The following is a 24,115-nucleotide window of genomic DNA, read 5'->3' on the forward strand; positions in this document are numbered from 1 at the left end:
CCTAAATAACGCCAGCATGTTACCACCTAGGCCCAGTAGTGCCTTTTTTGACGCTCTGGGCCTGTTGGTATCGGCTCTTCCCCTGTGGCGGTGGGTACCAGGGTAATAATTGGGGGTTAGCGCTAGCTGTTAAGCCGAATTTCCGCCTGCAATTTCATAGCGATATTGCAGATGGAAATTCCGTAGTCTGAACCTAGCCTCACACTCAGCATTCCAATAGCTTCTGAATGGCAGTGAATGTGTCAGTAGTCAGATCAGGTGCCATTCAGAAGCTTGGAAAAGCTGTGTGTGAGAATTCAAACTGTCTAATTATTCATTGCCCTGTAATAATTGCAACCAGGGTGCCTACAGCTGTTGCAAAACTACAACTCCCAGCATGCCCGGACAGCCATTTGCTGTCCTGGCATGCTGGGAGTTGTAGTTTTGCAGCATCTACAGTGTTTCCCAACCAGGGTGGTATATTGTATTGTGTATGCACGGTATTGTGTAGGCACAATATAGTATTGTATGGATATGGCGGTATTGTGTATGTACAATATAGTAGTGAGGAGCGGGCAGTGAGGAGTACAGGAGCGGGCAGTGAGGAGTGCAGGAGCAGGCAGTGAGGAGTACAGGAGCGGGCAGTGAGGAGCAGGCAGTGAGGAGTGCAGGAGCAGGCAGTGAGGAGTACAGGAGCGGGCAGTGAGGAGCAGGCAGTGAGGAGCGGAGGAGCAGGCAGTGAGGAGCAGACAGTGAGGAGCGGAGGAGCAGGCAGTGAGGAGCGGAGGAGGGAGCAGTGAGGAGCAGAGGAGCAGGCAGTGAGGAGCGGAGGAGCAGACAGTGAGGAGCAGGCAGTGAGGAGTGGAGGAGCAGGCAGTGAGGAGCGGAGGAGCAGGCAGTGAGGAGTAAAAGAGCGGGCAGTGAGGAGAGCAGGAGCAGGCAGTGAGGAGTGCAGGAGCAGGCAGTGAAGAGTACAGGAGCGGGCAGTGAGGAGCGCAGGAGCAGGCAGTGAGGAGGGGGCAGTGAGGAGCCTAGGAGCGGGCAGTGAGGAGCAGAGGTGTGGGCAGTGAGGAGCGGGCAGTGAGGAGCAGGCAGTGAGGAGCGGGCAGTGAGGAGCGCAGGAGCAGGCAGTGAGGAGGGGGCAGTGAGGAGCCTAGGAGCGGGCAGTGAGAAGCAGAGGTGTGGGCAGTGAGGAGCAGGCAGTGAGGAGGGGGCAGTGAGGAGCAGAGGTGTGGGCAGTGAGGAGCAGAGGTGCAGGCAGTGAGGAGCTGCGACGTTAGCGCAGAAAAGTGTGTGAGAGACTTTTGGTAGTTTGCATTTATCAATCACTGACAAAATGGCTCTGGCTAGTGGACTACAGATTCCCATCCCCCGCACTACTTGCATACAGACACAAGAGGGAGTTGCAGGAAAGCAAGGCCATATTTTACAGCAATTCCTTTCTATTCATCCAATCCCTCATGTTAGCTCCCTCTGCTGGTCAAGAGTGGGAAATATGACAAGTTATTTTTTAATTTTTCATATTTTGTCACAAATAAAAAAATATTCCCTTTAAGGACCACTTTTTTTTTGTTTCATTTTTGCACTTTCATTTTTTTCCTCCCCACCTTCTAAAAATCATAAATTGTCCCCCTACAGACCCATATGAGATCTTGTTTTTTGCACAACCTATTGTACTTTGTAATACTATCAATCATTTCCGCCCAAAATCTATGGTGAAACCCCAAAAAAAATTTTGTGGGGCAAAATTGAAAAAAAAAAAAAATAAATACGCCATTTGAAAATTTTGAGAGCTTCGTATTCTACGCAGTGTAATGTTTGTTACAAATGACACCATATCTTTATTCTGTAGATCCATACGATTAAACTGGTACAAAAGAATTGTTCCTGGCAGAAAAAAGTCCAGCACAGACGATCCACTGATACAGTATACTTAAGTCTGCCGTCGGCCATCGTGAACAATCGTTTGCGAATAATTTACAGAGGATGGCCGGACCAAATGGCCAAAATGGGCCATATCAGCTGAACATTATCTTAAAGGTGTCAACAGATATTACCATACCTGAGTGGGGAGCTATACTTGCCTAGTCTTGTTGGTTTTGGCTCTAATTCCTCCTCCTCAGTGTGATTGACAGTTCTTATCACCACTCAGCTCTCTAAGCAGACAGAGCAGAGCGATGACGCAAGCTGAGGCCGGGCTGTCACTCAAACTGAGAGGGCGTGATTACAGCCAGAGAAGATCGGACTAGGTGAGTATAGCTTCCGACCCAGGGGACTACTTAAAGGGGTACTCCGCCCCTAGACATCTTATCCCCTATCCAAAGGATAGGGGATAAGATGTCTGATCGTGGGGGTCCCGCTGCTGGGAACCCCCGCGATCTCTCCTGCAGCACCCCCTGTCATCTGGTGCACAGAGCGAGCTTTGCTCCATGCCTGATGACTGGCGATGCAGGGGCCGGAGGATCGTGACATCAGGAGGGGGCGGGGCAGTGATGTCACGATCCTCCTCTCTTCACCTGCCTCCTGACCGGCTGCAGACATCTCTCCTCTGCTCTACCATCTGGCAGACCAGAGAAGTAGATTGTCAATATTATTGATCAGTAATAAAAATCAAAAAGATAGATATTAACTGTTACAGTTTAATAATGGGAATAAGTAACCTCTTACAAAATCTTTTCCCATTTTACAAACAGAAAATTGTAAAAAAAATAAAATAAATCAACATATTTGGTATAGCCATGTACAGAATAGTCCAAATTATTAAAATATAATGTTAATGGCTCCATACGGTGAACGGCATAAATCACATATACGCAAATGTGGTGCTGATAAAAACAACAAATCACAGATTAAGTGCCCATACAAGCATAATCATATGAATAAAACATGTCCAGGGGTGAAATGTGAGTGCAGGTGCAGTGACCATGAAAAATATTTTTTACATTTTTTGTTAACCCCTTCAGGACCACAGGTTTTTTCATTTTTGCACTTTTGTTTTTTCCTCCTCACCTTATTAGAATTATAACACTTTCAATTTTCTACCAACAGACTCCTATAAGGGCTGTTTTTTTTGCACCACATACTGTACTTTGTAATGACATCAACCATTTCACCACGAAATCTACGGCAAAACTAGAAAAAAAAACATTGTGGGGCAAAATAGAAAAAAACAAGCGCCATTTTGAATTTTTTTTAGAGGCTTCCTATTCTACACAGTGCACTTTTCGGTAAAAATGACACCGTATATTTATTCTGTAAATCCATACCATTAAATTGATACCCAGCTTATTAAGGTTTGATTTTGTGTTACGTCTGTTAAAAATTTTTATATCTTTTTACACTAAAATTTGTAAGTTTAAAATTGTCCTCTTCTGACCTCTATAACTGTTTTATTTTTCTGTATATAGGGATGTATACGAAAAAGAAATAGCCCTCATACAGTTTAAAACATACTAAGACTGGGTTCACATAACATGCAATACAGGACCGCATACGGCTGGACCACGGTTTTAGGTCCGGTGGGAAAACCAAATATGGGACAAAAATGAGCCGAACGGAGTCAGCGCTTCACTCCAGTCGGCTCACTGAGATACATTACATACGGGCCGCATACGGTAAAGATACGGGAGCGCCCGGTTTTAGCTTCCCCCCAGCCGTATGAGGTTCTGTATTGCACAAAACGTGATGTGAACCAGTCTTATAGTGTTCAAAAAGTTTGAGGTATTTTTTAGAAGCAGTACTGACTTTTTTTTTTAATCGTATTGACCCGCAATATAAAAAGAACATGTCAATGTTATCGTACAGTTCACTGTGTAAAAACGAGAACTATCAAAAGTTGTAAAATTGGTTTTCTTTTCAATTTCCTGCTACAAATATATATATATATATATATATATATATATATATATATATATATATATATATAGAAGTTGTAGGAAAACAGCACATCCAAAAAAAATTATATTAAATGTATTATGGTGCTCACAGGTCCAGACCCGGGTCAGGGATCCATTTTAGATAAAAAGAGAATATCCACAGCACACATCCAATGGGTGAAAAATCAAAAGTGGTTTATTCCATCAAACAGAGTGTCCAGAACAACGTTTCAACCAGCTCTCCTGGTCTTTTTCAAGCTCAGTATATCTAGTGTCTCACACATCTTATATAGGGGCATTCATCAAATGCCATCAATAACAATAATCATACAATTAGTGCAAAATTATACAGAATTACTCATATAGAAAATAACAACGTGCATACACTGTGTATATAAATATTAAATATAAGAAAAACGTGCAAAATTTACATGGATATTATTCATGATCACAACCAATAGTGCTACATTACTTAATTGGACATTATTATATAAATCATAACGCCCAGGTGATGGTTAAAAACAATTAAAAACAAAATATACAGTGTCTATGGGAGCGCTCACTCACCGGTACATGATTAGGTGTTCCTGGCTTGTAAACATTACAAATGCGCATGTCTGTCGCACTATCTAACAAATTCGTCTCATCGGCGTCACGTCACATCCGGCCGGGGCCACCAATACCGGAAGTGCATCATCCATCGTCATGGCAACAAACCAACTGCATACTGCGCCTGCGTGCAGTGTAGTATACTAATCCGGCGCACGCGCACATCGCCTGCATATGCGCGGCAGCCATTTAACTTAAGGGAAAAGGTTCCATATATGAATACCGTGCGTTCATGAGCGCACGGCGGGCATATTAGAGACTGGCAAATCTGCCCTTACTCCGCTGTTAGCCATAATCAGGGTATAGAAGCAGCATGAGAAGGTAAGGTAAGTATATTGGCTCGGTACCCGGCACAATGAAGTGTCGGATGCCCAGACATATACCCGGCATCTCAACGGTCACCATCAATCAAGTGGATATCCGGAGAGGTCAGGTTTACACTACCTCAACCCAATGACCCTCACGGTCACTACAAGTTCAAAGAATTAACCCCTAGGCATATGAGCAGAATTGTGCATGGACCAAATAAATAATAAATAAAACAAAAAAACATTCTAGTTGCCATGACACAGATGTGCACCACCCAGATTGAGGCTCATCCTCATGAATGTGACAACACCTCGATGATGTAAGTATCAACAATTTTATTAATGAGCAATATTACATCATAAATACATATCTTCCACTGTACTATCCGGTGAGCGAGGAAGTCTCCACATTAGTACACTGTAAAAGGAACAAGAAAAAAATTTGTTAATCAGAATATTAACACATTCATATTTATAGATCATACTGAGTATACTCAAACTGATGTACGAGGACATGGGCTACATCCTAAGGTACCTATTTCCCCACAATCCTAGAAGATATTTTAAAATCCACATTTAGACCCTTTGGTTTCAAACAATCCAGTTCAAAAATCCATTTCAGTTCACGACGCTTCAATAATGCCTGTCTATCCCCCCCTCTCTTTAGTGGTGGGATATGATCCACAATCATGAATTTCAGTTCACTTTCACTATGTCCCGAGTCCAAAAAATGTTTTGGTACCGGGAGATCCATTTTCTTTTTTCGAATAGTGTATCGATGTTGGTTTATCTGAGTTTTTATGTCCCATGTGGTCTCACCTACATAGATAAGACCACATGGGCACCAAAGTACATAAATGGCTAACAGCGGAGTAAGGGCAGATTTGCCAGTCTCTAATATGCCCGCCGTGCGCTCATGAACGCACGGTATTCATATATGGAACCTTTTCCCTTAAGTTAAATGGCTGCCGCGCATATGCAGGCGATGTGCGTGTGCGCCGGACTAGTATACTACACTGCACGCAGGCGCAGTATGCAGTTGGTTTGTTGCCATGACGATGGATGATGCACTTCCGGTATTGGTGGCCCCGGCCGGATGTGACGTGACGCCGATGAGACGAATTTGTTAGATAGTGCGACAGACATGCGCATTTGTAATGTTTACAAGCCAGGAACACCTAATCATGTACCGGTGAGTGAGCGCTCCCATAGACACTGTATATTTTGTTTTTAATTGTTTTTAACCATCACCTGGGCGTTATGATTTATATAATAATGTCCAATTAAGTAATGTAGCACTATTGGTTGTGATCATGAATAATATCCATGTAAATTTTGCACGTTTTTCTTATATTTAATATTTATATACACAATGTATGCACGTTGTTATTTTCTATATGAGTAATTCTGTATAATTTTGCACTAATTGTATGATTATTGTTATTGATGGCATTTGATGAATGCCCCTATATAAGATGTGTGAGACACTAGATATACTGAGCTTGAAAAAGACCAGGAGAGCTGGTTGAAACGTTGTTCTGGACACTCTGTTTGATGGAATAAACCACTTTTGATTTTTCACCCATTGGATGTGTGCTGTGGATATTCTCTTTTTATATATATATATATATATATATATATATATATATTTTTTTTTTTTTTTTTTATATAGTACCGTACATTTTATGTTAAAATGAAAGGCTTCATTACAAAGTACAGTTGGTCGCAAAAGAAACAACAACTCATATGGGTCTGTGGGTGGAAAATTAAAAAGATTTATGGCTCTTAGAAGGGGGGGAGGAAAAAAATAAAAACGTTAAAATGAAAATTTCCTGTGTCCTCAAGACCAAAAAGGGCTGTAACCCTGAAGGGGTTAAAACTGTAATCTTCAAATCCTTTGTAAACCCCAGTATATAACTGTACATAGTGTAAGTAAAGTACAGTACAGCCATTACAATGGATACACATACACGTGATGTCATCTGCTGTGACATCACACATCAAAGAGACTTTCTCCAGGGTAGAATCCAATCCCTAACACTTATTTCCTCGGTTCGGCGGGTGAACACGTTCTCCTACTAGACCTGCGCTTATTTTGCAAATTGAAGAGAATTTTGTCTATTTAGGCAAAAGGATCCTGTAGGGACGGCGACCATGAAGCTAAGAGGTAGGAATAATGAAAACTTCCAAAATTTCTGTTTAAAAATGGATTTAACATGAATGTATTAGTGTAAAGTTAATATAGTACAGTTCCGAACGCTTGGAGTGGGCGGTGGGGGGCGTGACGTCACGGCCACGCCCCCAAAATATAAGTCTATGGGAGGGGGCGTGCTCTCCCAAAGACTTGCATTGAGGGGGTGTGGCATGACCTCACGAGGGGCGTGGCTGTGACGTTACGACCCCGTCACCCAGCGTTCTGAACGGAGGCTGGGTGCTGCACAGAGATCGCTGGGGTCCTAGCCGCGGGACCCCTGCGATCAGACATTTTATCCCCTATCCTTTACATAGGAGATAAGATGTCTAGGGGCAGAGTACCCCTTTAAGTATCTTACAACAATTGGGTAGAGGTTTACTCCTGTGAGATAAATGATTTGTGGATCAATGTTTTACACATAATAGTCACACATAAATTTACAAAAAGCTTCCTACAGTGTTCAATGACCATACTTTGTGTGAATATATATATATATACATAAATACATGAATGAATATAGATTTAATATATTGTATCCTGTCACTATTTTGCAGATATCCCAGTTCTCTCTGTGCCTGTCGTGTGTCTCATACATTACGTGACGAGTTTCCTATGGCGGTATACTAACCTATATCATTATAAGGTCACTCCACCATATTATGAGATCCATAAAATACCTGGGAAGAAGATTAAGCACCGTGGTCAGCGAGCAGATGTGGCTATTGACATGGCTTTAGGTGACAATTCAGACCCACATGAATCCAGGCACAGCGATCATGTGACAGTCACCATGGCGGATAACCAGATGGATTTACCAACAACCTCTGAAGATGCCTCGGAGCCCAAAGTGTCTTGGCTGCAGCGGACTTGGCAATATGCTAAAAGCAAACTGAAGTGGCCCAATTATGTATCCAATGTTTGGGTTGGAGCATGGGCCATGGCCAAATGGACAGTAACCGGCATGATGACCACATTCAAGATGCCATTTTACTTCCTACATACACAGCTAAGAAGTATTACAGCAAAGGCCATTGACGATCAGTGTGAACCAATTTAACTAGACGGCTGATTGGGTCACACAAGATCTACATATGGTTGGGGGTGGGGGGGGGGGAGGAGCCCGAAATGCAGCCACCTCCACGTGGTGGGCTCTGGGTCACTTGATACATTAACAAGTGAGCGAGGAGCTGCATAATTCAAGGCACATTTCCCATATGGGACATACAGCTTGTAATGGAGACAGAAGATAACGGGGGAGATTTATCAAAACCAGTGCAAAGGAAAAGTTGCCCAGTTGCCCATAGCAACCAATCAGATTTCTTATTTCATTTTGCAAAGGCCTTGTTAAAATTTAAAGAAGCAAGCTGATTGGTGGCTATGGGCAACTGGGCAACTTTCCCTCTTCACAGGTTTTGATAAATCTCCCCCATTGTCCACCTAGAAACAAATTTTGCACATAAGTGGGAATCAAGCCCCCCTATTGGATGTTTAAGGAACCAGAGATATGTAGAAGGGGAGAGGTGGATTCCCAGGAATGGAGAATGACAATATATCTCTAGCATCATATCTCTGGATAAGTGGATATGGTAGAAACAGTATCATTATTACTATTATTATTATTAACCCCTTAAGGACCAGTGGCGTAGCTATAGAGGTCGCAAAGGTCGCCATTGTGACCAGGCCCCTTACCACAGGGGGCCCGCAGGGCCCCCCTGCCACTATACTATACTACGCCCGCAGGTCGGTCCCCCAGGCACAGCCCCAGGTCCCGGGCCTGAAGGGGAGGCTTGTCGCCGCAGACGCTGCGGCAGCGGCGCTGCCAGTACCAGGCCCAACGCCAGCCTCAAACCCCCCGCCCCTCCCCCGCCGAGGTCCCGGCGCGGCGCTAGCCTCAACACCCCCCCCCAACATACACCCCCCTCCTCCCCTCACCGTATGCTGCGCAGGCACTGCAGACACGCACCTAATGCCTGCAGCAACAGCCTAGGAGTGAGCGCAGAGGAGGGACCGGATCACCAGCAGGTCTCCTCACAGAACTTCATGGCGGCCGCAGGTGAGTGAGGAGGGGTTAATGGAGGAGCAGCGGGGGGCTTAATTTGTGGTCCGGAGGAGCGCCAGGGGTGGGAAGGTGGTCGGGTTACTTGGACTTAATTTTGGGTCCGGTGAGGGGTGTTAATTTTGGGTCTGGAAGGGGGGGGGTTGTTAATTTCGGGTCCGGAGGGGAAGGTTATTTTTGGGGTCCAGAGGCAGAGTGTGTATGTATGATGTGTGTATGTACTGTATGTATGATGTGTGTGTATGTACTGTATGTATGGTGTATGTATGATGTGCATATATGTACTGTACGTATGGTGTATGTATGATTTGCATATATGTACTGCATGTATGGTGTATGTATGATGAGTGTATGTACTGTATGTATGGTGTATGTATGATGTGTGCGTATGTGCTGTATGTATGGTGTATGTATGATGAGTGTATGTACTGCATGTATGGTGTATGTATGATGTGTCTGTATGTACTGTATGAATGGTGTATGTATGAAGTGTGTGTATGTACTGTATGTATGGTGTTTGTATGATGTGCATATATGTTCTGTATGTATGGTGTATGTATGATGAGTGTATGTACTGCACCTATGGTGTATGTATGATGTGTGTGTATGTATGATGTGTGTATGTACAGTATGTATGGTGTATGTATGATGTGCATATATGTACTGTATGTATGGTGTATGTATGTATGTATGTATGATGTGCATATATGTACTGTATGTATGGTGTATGTATGATGTGCATATATGCACTGTATGTATGGTGTATGTATAATGTGGTTATATGTACTGTATGTATGGTGTATGTATGATGTGTGTGTATGTTCTGTATGTATGGTGTATGTATGATGAGTGTGTGTACTGCATGTATGGTGTATGTATGATTTGTGTGTATGTACTGTATGTATGGTGTATGTATGATGTGTGTATGTACTGTATGTATGGTGTATGTATGATGTGCATATATGTACTGTATGTATGGTGTATGTATGATGTGTGTATGTACTGTATGTATGGTGTATGTATGACGTGTGTGTATGTACTGTATGTATGGTGTATGTATGATGTGCATATATGTACTGAATGTATGGTGTATGTATGATGTGCATATATGTAATACATGTATGGTGTATGTATGATGTGCATATATGTACTGTATGTATGGTGTATGTATGATGTGCATATATGTACTGCATGTATGGTGTATGTATGATGTGCATATATGTACTGTATGTATGGTGTATGTATGATGTGGTTATATGTACTGTATGTATGGTGTATGTATGATGTGGTTATATGTACTGTATGTATGGTGTATGTATGATGTGTGTGCATGTACTGTATGTATGGTGTATGTATGATGTGTGTGTGTACTGTATGTATGGTGTATGTATGATGTGTGTATGTACTGTATGTATGGTGTATGTATGATAAGTGTATGTACTGTATGTATGATGTGTGTGTATGCACTGTATGTATGGTGTATGTATGATGTGTGTGTATGTACTGTATGTATGATGTGTGTGTAAGTAATGTATGGTGTATGTGTGATGTGTGTGTATGTACTGTATGTATGGTGTATGTATGATGTGTGTATGTACTGTATGTATGCTGTATGTATGATGTGTGTATGAATGATGTGTGTAAGCAACATGTATGTATGATGTGTGGAGATGTGTGTAAGCTAGAAGGATGTATATATGATGTGTGGAGATGTATTATGCGGGTGGATTTGGAGGCGGCGGGTGTGTATATGATGTGCTTATGTATGATGTGTGTGTATGTATGCATTATGCATGTGGGGGGAGGCGGCATGTGTATGAATGATGTGTGTATGTACTGTATGTATGATGTATGAATGATGTGTGTGTATGAATGGTGTGTGTATGAATGATAGATGTGTGTAAGCAAGATGTATGTATGGAGATATTTGTAAGGTAGAAGGATGTATGTATGATGTGTGGAGATGTATTATGCGGGGAGATCTCGAGGCGGCAGGTGTATGCATGATATGTGTTTATGTATAATGTATGTGTGTGTATGATGTGCGTGTATATCTATGTATTATGCATATGTGTGTGGGAGGGGCGGAGGGGGGTGTGTGTAGGAGGCGCCGGGCGTGTGTTTGTATGATGTGTGTATGTTTCATAGATGTGTGTAAGCTAGATGTGTGCGTGTATGTGTGTGTGTATTTTTGATGTGCGTATGTATGATAGATGTGTGTAAGCTAGATGGATGTATCTATGATGTGTGGATGTATGATGTATGTGAATGTATGATGGATGTGTGGATGATAGATGTATGCATGAATGATAGGTGTGTGTATGTATGATAGATGGGTGTATGCTGTGTATATGTATCATACATCTATCATACACGCAAATATCATAACCATGCACCTACCATACATACACCAGTCTATCATACATACATATACTGTTCATCAATGTGGGGGGACAGGAGGTGATTGGGTATGGATCAGACTTTGGGGTTTGGAGAGTTTGGCAGGGGAGCCTAGAGCAGAATTCTGGGGTCTGGGGAGGGGGCAGAGGAGCCTGGAGAGGACTTAGTGGTCTAGAGAGGGGGGAAGAGGAGCATGTAGGAGGACTTATGGGTCTGGGAGGAAAGGGGGATTGGAACAGAAGAGTCAGAAGGAGGACAGAGGGGTCTGGAGGAGGACAGGTGTGATTCAGCTAAACCGAGAAGAAACAGTGTGTAACAGTATTATTATTATGGAGGGATTATTATATTTGGAAGGTAGTGTGGGGCAGGGTTATTTTCAGAGGGTACCGCGTATAGCATGGTTATTTTTGAGGGTTTATTTTCAGGAGTACAGTGTGTGGAAGTATTATATTCAGGGGTACAGTGGGTTGCAGTATTACGTTCATGGGCACTGTGTGGTAGTATTATATTCAGAGGGTATGGTGTGTGGTAGTATTATATTCAGAGAGCACAGTGTATGGTAGTTTTATATTCAGGGGATACAGTATGTGGTAGTATTATATTCAGGAGGTACAGTGTATGGTAATTTTATATTCAGGGGATACAGTATGTGGTAGTATTATATTCAGGGGGTGCAGAAGTTGGCAGTATTATATTCAGGTGATACAGTGTGTGGCAGTATTACATTGAGGGGGTACAGTACTTGGCAGTATTATATTCATGGGGTACAGTGTGGCAGGATTATATTCAGGGGATGCAGTGTGTGGCAGTATTATATTCAGGGGGTACAGTAGATGGAAGTATTATATGCAGGAGTACAGTGGATGGTAGTTTTATATTCAAGGGATACAGTGTGTGGCAGGATTATATCCAGGGGATGCAGTGTGTGGCAGAATTATATTCAGGGGGTACAGTAGATGGCAGTATTATATGCAGGAGTACAGTGAATGGTAGTTTTATATTCAAGGGATACAGTGTGTGGCAGGATTATATTCAGGGGATGCAGTGTGTGGCAGGATTATATTCAGGGGGTACAGTATTTAGCAGAATTATAATGATTATTGTCTTCATACAGAGGATGAGGATCTACTGACAAAGTGAGAACCTATGATGTCCGGGTGTCAGACTCTGCAGAGAAGATGGAGCTGGAAGACGTCCTGACGTCTGGACCAGATGAAGAAGAAAAGAAAAGACAACCGAGAAGACGTCATTCAGGACACTGATATCATTGTGTTTTCTCCTGACTGTCCCATCAGCTAGAGTCACTTGTCAGTTCTGCAGTGATGATGGGTGATGTTGTACCCTAATGCGTGGCTCTCGATCTGTTGCAAAACTACAACTCCCATAATGCCTAGGCTCTCCAGATATGATGGGAGTTATAGCTTTATAACAGCCTGAGAGTAACTGGAACCAAGGTGATAGGCTGCTTATTCTTAAATGCCTGGGCCTATGTTTTGTCTCTCCGGCCTTTCCTGTCAGTCACGTATATCGTTGTGTATTCTCCTGACTGTGTCTCATCAGTGCTGTAGTCACTGATATCTTTGAGCGGCCGAGTAAGGGGTCGCCCGGGTATGGGGAAGAGGGTTGTCAGGTGATAGGGTGGCCCTGGGCCAATTTTTGCACCGGGCCCTGTGGTTTCTAGCTATGCCCCTGTTAAGGACCCAGGGCGTATCCATACGCCCGTGGGAATTCTGGTCCCCGCCGTGTGACGGGCGGGGACCGGACTGGGAAGCCTGCTGAAATCATTCAGCAGGCATCTCGTGCAACATGGCGGCATAGGGGTCTATATAAGACACCCACGATCCCCCTGAAGGGATAGGAGTGAGGTGGCAGGGCTGCCACCCCTCCTATCCCTGCTATTGGTTGTCAAGAAGTGACGACCAATAGCAGATCGGGGGCAGGGGGGTTAACTTTTGGTTTTCCCGTTCTGCCCACCCACAGTAGGCTGGGCAGAATGGGGAAACCGACAGGGACTGGCGCCGAAGTCCAACTATCCATCGGCGGCGGCAGCAGGCGGCGGCAGCAGGCGGCGATCGGCGAGGGTGATCGGCGGCAGAAAAGGACGGCGATGCGGCTCCCTGGATCCTACGGAAACCGGTGAGTTGCCTAGCAACATCTGGAGGGCTACAGTCTGAGACCACTATACAGTGGTCTCTAAACTGTAGCCCTCCAGATGTTGCAAAACTGCACATTCCTACATTCCCAAACAGCAAACAGCTGTCTCTGCATGCTGGGAGTTGTAGTTGGGTAAATCCAGCTGTTGCATAACTACATCTCCCAGCATTCCCTTCGGAGTTCAGTACATGCTGGGAGTTGTAGTTTTGCAACAGCTGGAAGCACACTGGTTAGAAAATACTGAGTTAGGTAACAGAACCTAACTGAAGGTTTTCCAACCAGTGTGCCTCCAGCTGATGCAAAAGTACAACTCCAAGCATGCACGGTCTGTCAGTGCATGCTGGGAGTTGTAGTTTTGAAACAGCTGGAGGTTTGCCCTCCCTTGTGAATATACAGGGTACATTCACATGGGTGAGTTTACAGTGAGTTTTCTGCTTCAAGTTTGAGCTGCAGCCCAAACTCCTAGCGGGAAACTCACCCTAAACCCCCGCCAGTGTGAATGTACCCTAAAAACACTACACTAACACATAATAAAGGGCAAAACACTACATATACACCCCCTTACACTGCCCCCCCCCCCCCCCAATAAAAATGAAAAACGTATCATACGGCAGTGTTTCCAAAACGGAGCCTCCAGCTGTTGCAAAACAACAACTCCCAGCATTTCCGGACAGCCACCAACTGTCCAGGCATGCTGGCAGTTTAGCAACAGCTGGAGGCACCCTGTTTGGGAATCACTGATGTAGAATACCCCCATGTCCACCCCTATGCAATCCCTAATGTAGTCCTCAAATGCGCATGGCGCTCTCTCACTTCGGAGCCCTGTTGTTTTTCAAGGAAACAGTTTAAGGCCACATATGGGGTATTTCCGTACTCGGGAGGAATTGTGTTACAAATTTTTTTTTTGGGGGGGGTGGGGGGTTCTCCTTTTTCCCCTTATGAAAAGGAAAAGTTGGGGTCTACACCAGCCTGTTAGTGTAAAAAAAAAAAAAATGTTTACACTAACATGCTGGTGTTGCCCCATACTTTTAATTTTCAAAAGCGGTAAAAAGGAAAAAAAAGACCCCAAAATTTGTAACGCAATTTCTCCTGAGCACGGAAGTACCCCATATGCGGGCATAAAATTCTCTGGTGGGGTGGGCAGGGGGAGGGGGGGGGGGGTTTGGGGGGGAAAAAATGAGTTCTTTTGAATAGAATTCTTTTATACCTTTTTGTTTCACAGCTATTTGTTTTGCTGCCTGTTTTGTTGTATGTAACTTATTGTTATTTCATTTCATTATAACAGAATCACCTTCTACCTCACCCTTCCACACTCACGTCCCGCTCATCCCAATCTCCCATCAGTCCTCCACAGCTCCAGGTAAGTAACCTTTGTATTGATCCTTTAGCTAGTTCGTATAGTTTATTTTAATACTATCAATTTAATGGGTATGTTCCTTTGTTTTGATCTCTTTTGTCCCTACACATCTTCTAACGCGGATATTTGATTCTTATCCACTGTTTATTTTGAAATCTGTTACTTCTTGTTTGAATAATTCCTGGCTGGCTTTATAAGAAGGCCGAGAAAGTAAACCCTTCATTTAGGCCTGTTGGGCTGAGGGTTTTCAGCCTATATATCCAAATGGCTTCTTCCTTCAGAAGTTTTTTATCCAAATTCCCTCCTCTTGGTCCAAGGCTGGGTTTAATGAATCCCCAAAATCTTAGGTCCTTCACTTCTCCTCTATGCACGTCTCGTATATGCCGTGCCAAGGGGGTATCAGCCCCTGTTCTAATTGTACTTAGATGTTTTGATATCCTTCTTCTTAATTCTTGTGTAGTTTTTCCTACGTATAGTTTGGGGCACCCACACTCGGCAATGTACACCACTCCTTGTGTCTGACAGTTAATGAAGTCTCTGACCTCATATTTCCTCCCATCAAAGGGATTAACAAATTCTTTTTTCTTTGGGAGAAACCTACAAAAATTGCATCTACCACATGGATGTGAGCCTGTTAGCTTAGATTTTAGCCACGTGCCCTCATGATTTGTTTCTTTTGATTTGTAGTGACTCCGCACCAACCTTTCTCTGATATTCCTACCTCTGCGATATGTCACACTCGGCTGCTCCGTAAGTACTTCTGTCAGATCTTTGTCTGCCAGTCAAATTGGCCAGTATTTTCTTAATATTTGCATCACCTGTTGATTATTTTGGTCGAAGGTACCTATGCATCGAACTGTCTTTTTCTGTTGTTGTTCAGTTATTGTTTTATTTCTCAGTAAATCACATCTCGGGGTGTCTCTTGCCCTCGCAAAAGCCCTATGAAGGACCTTTTTAGGGTATCCTTTTGACAAGAAACGATGCATTAGTACCTTACTTTCCTCAAGAAAAGCTTCTTCAGTGGAGCAGTTTCGTCTAGCCCTCAAATACTGCCCCACTGGTATGCCACTCTTGAGGGGCCTGGGGTGGTGACTTCTCCAATTCAAGAAGCTATTCGTTGAGGTAGTTTTTCTATAGACTTTCGTCTGGATGCTGCCTTCAGGCTCGAGGAAGATTTCCAGATCTAGAAAGCAAAGTGTTTTTTCATTTATTTCTGATGTGAATTGCATTCCTATTTGATTGTGATTTAATTTGTGAACAAATTCATGAAACAGGGTGAAATGAAAGAACAATAAGTTACATACAACAAAACAGGCAGCAAAACAAATAGCTGTGAAACAAAAAGGTATAAAAGAATTCTATTCAAAAGAACTAATTTTTCACCCCCAAACCCCCCCCCCTCCCCCCCCCCTCCCCCCGCCCACCCCACCTGGCCTCCCGGTAAAAAACTCAAAATAAATAATAAAAAACAGAGCAATGGCAAATAGGTCCAACTTATAAACATATAAGCTAGTATTTATCAGTACATTATTCATTTCAAAATGGTGTTAATCATCAAAATCAACTAAGGAACCCCCCAGATCCAAAAAGGAGAGAAAGATAAAGGAATATATATACAAATTGACAAAATAATATTGAAATAGATAAATTAGAAACAGTAATAATAGTAATCTCCACCAAGATCCTAACTATCCAATATCCTACCTAATGACGCTGAGGACCATCGGCAACTCTGATTTAGAACTTAATATCCATCTGATCCGGTGAGAACATCTTTGCCCTTTGTAGAAATAAAATCCCCTCAAAAAATAACAATAACAAAAATAATAAAAATAGTAATCTGTAGGGAGAAGAGAGGGAACTCCTATAAAATTGCCCCAAGTATCATGATCTGAACTCTAACAGTTCGCGCATACTATAGTGCGCAGAGTGAGAAATAGGAGGTGTTTTCATATACACCTGAGAATTCCGCTTTTGATGACAAACAGTTCGCGCACGCGAGAGTGCGCAGATGAGATGAGGCGCAATTGAAACTAAGTCCGAGCGCAGAGGAGAACGCGCAGATGACGACAATTGTAAACAAAGATACGGATTGGTTGAGATATTTATCCATTGAAAACCAATGGGATTCGGAGGAGTGAACCGAGATCTCATTGGAGGAAGCTTATGTCAATAAGGAATTTGTACCAACCAGAGGACAAGGATTAAAAAGAAAGGATTTAGTTGGATGGGGATCCATCAATATGGGATGTGACGTTACAAACAGAGGTAATAAAGAGCCCGACACACGCTGCCCACACTCAGAAGCCCCATACCTCTTGACAAAGCTACATAGTAGCGAAACATGTCGGGGGGGGGGGCTGAGTAGGGTGTTTTTAAGCAAATCAGAGCAGTCTCCGGAGGAAGCTGGAGTGTGAGCTGCAGGCACACTCAGCGATAGATAGCGATATTAGTCTCAGTGGAGATATTTACAGTGTTTGGATACAAACCAGGGAGTACTGCTCTGATACCTTTTAAAAGTGTGGATATTTTTTGATTTAATTAACAATAAAGTTTAAATATTTTAGAGGGTATATGGGAAATTAGGGTAATATTGGATTGCCCCAAGGGGTGATCTATTGGAAAAAGTTGTAAACGCACATGGCCCCTGACCTCCACTCCAAACAAATTCTCTCTCCAAAAGCACAATGGCGCTCCTTCTCTTCAGAGCATTGTAGTGCACCAGCAGAGCACTTGATGTCCACACATGGGGTATTTCCATATCAGAAGAAATGGGGTTGCAAATTTTGGGGGTTATTTTCTCCTATTTCGCCTTGCAAAAATGTAAAATTTGGGGAAAAACCAGCATTTTTGTGAAAAAAAATGTTTTCATTTACACATCAGACTTTAACAAAACCTCGTCAAACACCTGTTAGGTGTTAAGGCTCACTGTACTTGTTAAGTTCCTTGAGGGGTGGATTTTCCAAAATAGTATGCCATGTGTTAGTTTTCGCTGTTCTGGCACCATAAATGCGACATTCCCCCCAAAAACCATTTCAGCTATATTTTCTTTCCAAAAGTCAAATGTGACTCCTTCTCTACTGAGCACTGTTGATGTTTTTTTGAATTGCGAAAATTTTGCTATTGCGAATGCGAAATTAATAGCGAAATTTCACTCGTCTGCGCATGCGCCCTGTAACATCATGCGAGGGACGTTGCTAAGCTCTGACAACTGTGCTTACAGAACTCTCATTGGCTCACAGGCATAACTAGGGCGGAATTTCCACGAATATTTGCATTGCGAATATTCGTATTGCGAATATTCACAATGCGAATATTCTCATGCATAAACCTTTCGCCTCACAGTCTCATCCCTTTTGTCTTAAATTAAATGATACAAGCATTGCATTTATCAGTCGAAGGAGATCCCTACAATGTGCTCAATTTTTAAAACAGTTTGAAAAAAGACGAATATTCGTAATAGCGAATTTTAATCGCGAAATTCGTAATATTTGCGAATTCGCAAATATGCGATATTCGTGAGCAACACAAGTTAACACACTTACTGAATGTCATTTTGAATACTTTGAGGGGTGCAGATTTTATAATGCGGTCATTTGTGGGGTATTTCTAATATAAAGGCCCTTCAAATCCACTTCAAAACTGAACTGGTCCCTGAAAAATTCAAACTTTGAAAATTTTGTGAAAAATTGGAAAATTGCTGCTGAACTTTGAAGCCCTCTGATATCTTCCATAAGTAAAAACATGTCAACTTTATGATGCAAACATAAAGTAGACATATTATATATGTTAAGCAATATATAATTGATTTAATATGTCTATTTTCCTTACAAGCAGAGAGCTTCGAAGTTAGAAAAATGCTAAATTTTCTAATTTTTCATCAAGTTTTGGAATTTATGCAAGTATCGACAAAAATTTACCACTAACATGAAGTAGAATATGTCACGAAAAAACAATCTCGGAATAGGAATGAAAGGTTAAAAGCATCCCAGAGTTATTAGTGCTTAAAGCGACAGTGGTCAGATGTGCAAAAAATGGCCGGATCCTTAACCCCTTCATGACCCAGCCCATTTTCACCTTCATGACCTGGGCATTTTTTGAAAATCTGACCACTGTCACTTTAAACATTAATAACTTTGGAATGCTTTTACTTATCATTCTGATTCCGAGATTGTTTTTTCGTGACATATTCTACTTTATGTTATCGGTAAAATTTCACTGATATTTGTATCCTTTCTCTGTAAAAAATCTAAAAATTTCATGAAAATTTTGAAAATTTTGCATTTTTCTAACTTTGAAAGTCTCTGCTTGAAAGGAAAATGGATATTCCAAATAAATTACATATTGATTCACATATACAATATGTCTACTTTGTGTTTGCATTAAAAAATTGACAAGTTTTTACTTTTGGAAGACACCAGAGGGCTTCAAAGTTCCGCAGCAATTTTCCAATTTTTCACAAAATTTTGAAACTCGCTTTTTTTCAGGGACCAGTTCAGGTTTGAAGTGGATTTGAAGGGTCTTCATATTAGAAATACCCCACAAATGACCCCATTATAAAAACTGCACCCCCGAAAGTATTCAAAATGACATTCAGTAAGCGTTTTAACCCTTTATGGGTTTCACAGGAATAGCAGCAAAGTGAAGGAGAAAATTCTAAATCTTAATTTTTTACACTCGCATTTTCTTGTAGACCCAATTTTTGAATTTTTACAAGGGGTAAAAGGAGAGAAATCACCCTAAAATTTGTAACCCAATTTCTCTCGAGTAAGGAAATACCTCATATGTGTATGTAAAGTGTTCGGCGGGTGCACTACAGGGCTCAGAAGGGAAGGAGCGACAATGGGATTTTGGAGAGTGAGTTTTTCTGAAAGGGTTTTTGGGGGGCATGTCCCATTTAGGAAGCCCCTATGGTGCCAGAACAGTGGACCCCCCCCACATGTGACCCCATTTTGGAAACTATACCCCTCATGGAATTTAATAAGGGGTGCAGTGAGCATTTACACCCCACTGGCGTTTGACAGATATTTGAAACAGTGGACTGTGCAAATCAAAAATTTAATTTTTCATTTTCACAGACCACTGTTCCAAAAATCTGTCATACACCAGTGGGGTGTAAATGCTCACTGCACCCCTTATTACATTCCGTGAGGGGTGTAGTTTCCAAAATGGGGTCACATGTGGATATTTATTGTTTTGCGTTTGTCAGAACTGCTGTAACAATCAGCCACCCCTGTGCAAATCGCCTCAAATGTACATGGTGCACTCTCCCTTCTGGGCCTTGTTGTGCGCCCCCAGAGCACTTTGCGCCCACATATGGGGTATCTCCGTACTCAGGAGAAATTGCGTTACAAATTTAGAGGGTCTTTTTTCCCTTTTACCTCTTGTGAAAATGAAAAGTATAGGGCAACACCAGCATGTCAGTGTAAAAAATTTATTTTTTTACACTAACATGCTGGTGTAGACCCCAACTTCACCTTTTCATAAGGGGTTAAAGAAGAAAAAGCCCCCCAAAATTTGTAAGGCAATTTCTCCCGAGTACGGCGATACCCCATATGTGTCCCAAAACTGTTGCTCTGAAATACGACAGGGCTCCAAAGTGAGAGAGCGCCATGCGCATTTGAGGCCTGAATTAGGGATTTGCATAGGGGTGGACATAGGGGTATTCTACGCCAGTGATTCCCAAACAGGGTGCCTCCAGCTGTTGCAAAACTCCCAGCATGCCTGGACAGTCAATGGCTGTCCGGCAATACTGGGAGTTATTATTTTGCAACAGCTGGAGGCTCCGTTTTGGAAACAGTAGCGTACCAGACGTTTTTCATTTTTTGGGGGGAGGGGGGCTGTGTAGGGGTATGTGTATATGTAGTGTTTTTTACTTATTATTTTAGGTTAGTGTCAGTGTAGTGTAGTGTAGTGTTTTTAGGGTACAGTCGCATGGGCAGAGGTTCACAGCAAGTTTGCCGCTGGAAGTTTGAGCTGCAGCGCAAAATTTGCGCCATCTCAAACTTGCAGCACTCACTGTAAACCTCCGCCCATGTGAGTGTACCCTGTACATTCACATTGGGGGGAGGGGGCAAACATCCAGCTGTTGCAAACTCCGAGCATGCCCTTGAGCTGTCCGTGCATGCTGGGAGTTGTAGTTTTGCAACAGCTGGAGGAACACTGGTTTGGAAACACTAAGTTGAGTAATAAACTTTCAAGTGTTTTGCAACCAAACTTAGTGTTTCCAAACCAGTGTGCCTCCAGCTGTTGCAAAACTACAACTCCCAGCATGCATGGTCTGTCGGTGCATGCTGGGAGTTATAGTTTAGCAACAATTGCAACAGCTGGAGGCACTGAGGTAGGAAACGGACAATGTTTCCCAACTAGTGTGCCTCCAGTTGTTGCAAAACTACAACTCCCAGCATGCCCAGACTGCCAAGGCATGCTGGAAGTTGTAGTTCGGCAATATCTGAAGGATCAGATGTTGCCGAACTACAACTTCCAGCATGCTTGGGCAGTCTGGGCATGCTGGGAGTTGTAGTTTTGCAACATCTGGAGGTCCACAGTTTGGAGACCACTGTATAATGGTCTCCAATCTGTGCTCTTCCAGATGTTAGAGAACTACAACTCCCAGCATGCCTGGACAGACTGAGCATGCTGAGATTTGTAGTTTTGCAACATCTGGAAGAGCACAGATTGGAGACCATTATACAGTGGTCTCCAAACTGTGGACCTCCAGATGTTGCAAAACTACAACTCCCAGCATGCCCAGAAAGCCAAAGGCTGTCTGGGCATGCTGGGAGTTGCAGTTTTGAAACTCTCAGAGGCAGCAGTGAGATCGCTTTACGGCGATCTCACTGCTGCCAATGAAGATGCCGCCCTGCTGCTGCAAACTCACCTCCGGGACGCAGCGCAGCCAGGACCGCATGGAGGACGCCGGGACCGCTCGGGACACCGCTCGGACGGGTAAGTGATGCCGGGGGACGGGTCAGGGACACTTAGCAGAGCGGTGTGTGTCCCGATCCCCGTGATCGGGACTCACACACCGCGCTGCTAAGTGTTTTCATAGCGAAACGCTGCTATCAGCTAGTCAGATTTGACCAGCTGATAGCAGCGATCGCTGGGGGGGGTGGGGGACGAAACCCCCCGTGGTCGCACGGTAAGATGGCTGGCTATCAGTGATAGCCACCATCTTTCCGGGCGCTGCGGGGTGCCGCGAGTAGCGGCAGTAATGTCCATGACGTACCTGTATGTCATGGGTCGGGAACGCCTTGCCACCCATGACGTACAGGTATGTCATAGGTCGGGAAGGGGTTAAAGGAGAACTCCAGAATACAAAAATTGTCCCCCATACTGCCGGCAGTAATAAGAAATAAATAGATACATACCTTCCTTCACTCCCCGGTGCCTCCGGTAACCGGCTCCGGTCTCCGCCGCCATCCTCTTCCTGGTTGCCGGTGGTCGGCGAGTCATACTGCAATTACCGGCCGCAGTGAAGTCCTGACTCGGCCGGCGATAGGCTGAGCGGCAGTGTGACGTTTTCGGCCACGGCAGCAGGTGCTGGTGTAGTAAAGAATTTTGTGTCTTGAAGCGTTCTCACACTGCCGCTCAGCCTATCGCCGGCTGCCTGTTACCGGAGGCCCCGGGGGAGCGAAGGAAGGTATGTACAGTATCTATTTTTTTACTACCAGCAGTATGGAGGATAATTTTTGTATTCTGGAGTTCTCCTTTAACCCGTTGAGGACCCGGGGTTTTTCCGTCTTTGCACTTTCGTTTTTTTTCCTCCTTACCTTTAAAAATTCATAACTCTTTCAATTTTGCACCTAAAAATCCATATGATGGCTTAAATTTTGCACCACCGATTCTACTGTGTAATGACATCAGTCATTTTACCCAAAAATCTACGGCGAAATGGAAAAAAATCATTGTGAACAAAAATTGAAAAAAAAAAAAACAACGAAAACACCATTTTATAAATTTTGTGGGTTTCTGTTTCTACACTGTACATTTTTCGGTAAAAATGACACCTTCCCTTTATTCTGTAGGTCCATATGATTAAAATGATACCCTGCTTTTATAGGTTTGATTTTGTCGTACTTCTGAAAAAAAATCATAACTACATGCAGGAAAATTTATATGTTTAAAATTGTCATCTTCTGACCCGTATAACTTTTTTAGTTTTCTGCGTATGGGCTGGTATGAGGGCTAATTTTTTGCACCGTGATCTGAAGTTTTTAGCTGTACGATTTTTGTATTGATATGACTTTTTGATCACTGTTTATTCATTGTTTCATGATATAAAAAGTGACCAAAAATACGCTATCTTGGACTTTGGAATATTTTTGCGCGTACGCCAATGACCGTACGGTTTAATTAACAATATATTTTTCTAATTTGGACATTTCCACACGCGGTGATACCACATATGTTTTTTTTTTATTTTCACAGTTTTTTTTTAATGGAAAAAGGGGGGTGATTCAAACTTTTATTAGGGAAGGGGTTAAATGATCTTTATTCACTTTTTCCCCCCCTTGTTTTTGCAATGTTATAGCTCCCATAGGGGGCTATAACACTGCACACACTGATTTCTCATAGGAAACCATTGATCAATGATTCTGCCGCTTGAGTGCTCATGCCTGGATCTCAGGCACTGAGCAGTCATTCGGCGATTGGACACCAGAAGGCAAGGTAAGAGACCTTCCTGCTCGGTCACAGCTGTTCGGGATGCCGCGGCGATCCCGAACAGTCCCCTGAGATAGCTGGCAACGTTTTAGTTTCACTTTAGACGCAGCATTCAACTTTGAACGCCGCGTCAAAAGGATTAATAGCGCGCGGCACCGCGATCAGTGATTAGCCATGAGTTATAGAACATGAGCCGACTTAGGACGTACCGGCACGTCCTTGGCCCTTAACAGGTTAAGGTGAAAATGGGCTGGGTCCTTAACCTCTTAAGGACCCATGACGTATGCGTACGGCATGAGTCCGCTCCCGATCTATAACGTGGAGCCACATAGCGGGTCGGGCCCGGCCTCTAACAACGGCCGGGACAATTGGCTAATAGCGCACGGCATTGATCGCGGTGCCGCTCGCTATTAACCCTTTAGACGTGGTGTTCAAAGTTGAACGCCGAGTCTAAAGTGAAAGTGAAACCATGCCGGTTAGCTCAGGGAGCTGTTCGGGATTGCCACATCGAAATCGTGG

General features: G+C 43.3%; 1 protein-coding gene across 1 annotated transcript in view; it reads right to left on the reverse strand.

Annotated features, from left to right (window-relative positions):
- AVIL (advillin) overlaps positions 1-24,115 on the reverse strand; it is a gene marked incomplete in the record, with an annotated part of 310,689 nt that overhangs the window by 123,056 nt on the left and 163,518 nt on the right.

The sequence above is a fragment of the Hyla sarda genome, chromosome 2, assembly GCF_029499605.1.
Source record: "Hyla sarda isolate aHylSar1 chromosome 2, aHylSar1.hap1, whole genome shotgun sequence".
NCBI lineage: Eukaryota > Metazoa > Chordata > Amphibia > Anura > Hylidae > Hyla > Hyla sarda.